Source organism: Ailuropoda melanoleuca, chromosome 3 (genome assembly GCF_002007445.2).
Source record: "Ailuropoda melanoleuca isolate Jingjing chromosome 3, ASM200744v2, whole genome shotgun sequence".
Lineage (NCBI taxonomy): Eukaryota > Metazoa > Chordata > Mammalia > Carnivora > Ursidae > Ailuropoda > Ailuropoda melanoleuca.
The window spans coordinates 51,449,412-51,452,409 of record NC_048220.1 but is presented as its reverse complement, the minus strand read 5'-3'; the positions used below and the strand labels follow the sequence as shown (position 1 = coordinate 51,452,409).

Sequence of the window (2,998 nt, the reverse complement as noted above, 5' to 3'; positions counted from 1 at the left end):
AAAAAAAAAAAAAAAAAAAAAAAAAAAAAAAAAAAAAAAAAAAAAAAAACCGCCCCGCGCCTCTGACTCAGCCCCTCCCCCTCCACCTCCGCGCGCCCGGCGCCTAAGGTCCCCCGCACGCCCACAGAAAGGCCCTGGGTTTTGTGCGTCTGCAGCGGGGTGCCCGCTGCCCCACAAGTTCATCACCATATTCCTCAGTCTTCATGGGCCCAGCCCAAGGAGGTCCCCGCGACAAGCTTAAGAAAAGTCTTTCCAGTTCTAGAACCCAGGCGGAGGGGGAAGAGTCTGACAATTTAAAGAGTCAGATGGATTCGGTGATCGCCCCCCACAGCTCTCACCGCCACCTGAAAGGACCCAGGTAGCTTGTTTATGGGTGACAGCCCTCTCCCGCCCTGAGCCTCAAGCCAGTCGGTGTATTTCGCCGCACTTGGAGCACAGTGGGCGCTCAAGCTTTTGCTGAATGAAGGCGTAGTGTATGTAGCGAGGTGCGGCACTTACAAACAGCCACAGCCCCGCGGGATTCCCTGTTCTCCATCCCTCTCTGGTTCTCGAGCAGACACTAGACGGGGGCTTCGGAGACTTCCGTGGAATAGTTTTTTTAAGCCCCGGGGTTTCTTTCAGGCTCGCACATCGCCCAATGCGGCTGTCTCTGCCCTCCCGCCACCCGCACGTCTGCAGAGTGATCCCCACCGAAAAGTTGAGCCCGAAGCCGGGGTCGGGGTACGGGTCAGACGCCTAGCTGGCGGCTCGGAGCTTCTTGTCTTGATTTAGCCTTCCCCTTCCCGTCCAACCACGTAAGCAAAGTATTGTGGAGGTACCCACAGAAGGCGGGCGCGGCTTTCGAATCCCCGCTGCTGCCCACCCGCCTCCCCCAAGAATCCGGGCTAAAGTGTGCCCGCCTCCTCTGACCTACCCTGGGCATCCGGGAGTCAATCCATCTGCTTTACTCCGAATTCCCCGGTCCCGCCCCAGCAAAGGCACCCGCCGGGGCAGCACCAGGCACCTGCAACCGCTTCCTCGGGGGCACGCAGGGCAAAGTTGCGCTTCTACAAGGCTGCAGAAAGTTCCCCACGCTGCAGCGCCCGGCTCCCTGGTCGGGAAGGGAAATTAGGTGGCGGCTTGAAAACCCGCCACCGCTGCCGGGGTCCCTCACTCACCGCTCCAGCCGCCTGGGACCTCCTGCCCTAGATGGTGTCAGCGCTGCAGCTGCTGCTCGCGGGCGTCGCTCGGGCTCGCTCCCTGGGGCCGCCTCCGTCTGCCACTCTCGCCTGCAGCGCGCGGAGTGGTGACTCCTCCGAGCTTGTCAGCGACGAAAGGAGGGGCGGGAAAGTGGCTCCGGGCTTGCACGCTGCGGTCCTCCTCCCCCTCCTCCGCCTGCGCCTCCTTCCCGCGGTGCTGCAGTGCCGGGCGGCGGCGTGGCGAGAGTACGAGCGGTGCGCAAGGAGGGAGTCACCGCGCGCGGGGGAGGCGGGAGCCGCGCACGACTCCGTGCGGGGCGGGCTGACTGGCTCCGGGAAGTCCGGGTGCTAAGGCCTTGCTGCAGCGTGGGATTGGGGGGAGGGGAAGGGCCACCCCCAAGTGGCAAGTACTTTCTGAGGAGTCAGGGCTCCTAGTTTGCAGCAGGGGAAAGGAAAGGGGCTCCAGTCCTTAATTAATCACTGAGTGCGACTCTGCGTGGTGCACTGGGGGGCAGCGCCCCTAGTCTGGTCCCGCGAGACACCAAGGAATTCTGAATGCTGGACCTAACTGGTGTCCTAGGAGAGAGGATTTGCCCCCTATTTCTGGACCGGGGACTGACCTGTTAACGTCAACTCGGCTTCCAGGGAGCCACCTGTCAGGGCTAAATTGACCAGTTCCTCCACCCTTCACCTCCACACTGGCATACAAGTCGAGTGGAAACTTGGGGCCCAGCAAGAGCAAACAGGAGGAAACTTTGCTGGGTGTCTGAGGTCTCCCTAATGCCAGGTGGGGCCAGACAGCCGAATCCACAGGCAGACATTGAAAGTGGCTCTTTTAGGGGAAACTACTGAATATTTAAAAAGGAGAGAGAGGCACGGGAATTTTGCTTGTATTCTCAATAACACTGGCGTGCTAGAGACCTCAGCTCGAGCTTCCCCATTGCAAAGCTGGGTTCAGCGGCTCGGGGAAGCCTACCCACTCGGGCGACGCCTTACCCAAGGCTGGCGTGGCCACTCAGCGGCGGTAGAGGAGGGCGTAGTCGTCCGCTGGCCTCTGACGGTAGCCCCTCGATGCTCCCCACCCCTCACCCCAATCTCGAGCACTGCCACCCAGATGTTTCGAGAAGCTGGGCTTCCCCAAATACCTTACCCTGCCGGCTCCGCTCTCACATGGAACCAATGCAGGGTGGGAAGAGGCCACACTGGCAGGTGTCTTCCCTAAGATCACTGCTCTAATGATGGGTGACCCGAAGCAAGACAAAGCGCAACCTGAGCGAGATGCAGTGGGTGGATCTCTCTCTCTCTCTCTCTCTCTCTCTCTCACACACACACACACCATTTATCTGCCAATGTGTTCTATTCGTGTAAATATGCCTGGATGATTGAATGGATCACTGTATGGATATAAATATAAATATTACCCGTACTTGCAATGGAAAGAAGAGATACCAGGCATCTCTGGCAGCCTCCTGCCCGGAGAAGCTAGTGGGGATGAGGTGGTTCCATTCTGAGCCGTGTTGTCACATGAGCTTTCTGGCTTGGTTTGTGTCACTATGCATGATGCTGTGGAAAGAGGAAGACAGAGAGTCCTTGGCCTATAATTTTCCCTTCTATTTCAGGCACTCAAGAACTCTTAAGTTATGATTCCCCTGTCCTGTTGAACTTCTACTTGCTTTGCTACTCTGGTCTTTGAAAACCTGCTTGAGTCTTGTTTGGGTTAAAGGTTTTGCAGTTTGCAACCGTTTATGGTGCTGTAAGGTGGTCAGAAAACATGAAAATTAGGGAACATGCTCGTTTGCATTTATCATGGATCCCTCTAC

At 57.6% G+C, this 2,998-nt stretch overlaps 1 protein-coding gene across 2 annotated transcripts in view; it reads right to left on the bottom strand.

Moving 5' to 3' along the window:
* The window catches only part of SV2C (synaptic vesicle glycoprotein 2C), a 213,014-nt gene extending 211,605 nt beyond the window's left edge, over positions 1–1,409 (bottom strand). Inside the window, exon 1 of one of the 2 annotated variants that reach the window (XM_002917214.3) lies at positions 1,158–1,409. The gene's annotated coding sequence lies outside the window, so the exon portion shown is untranslated. The other variant, XM_019797474.2, reaches the window with a different exon arrangement.
* Positions 1,410–2,998: the final 1,589 nt, after the last annotated feature.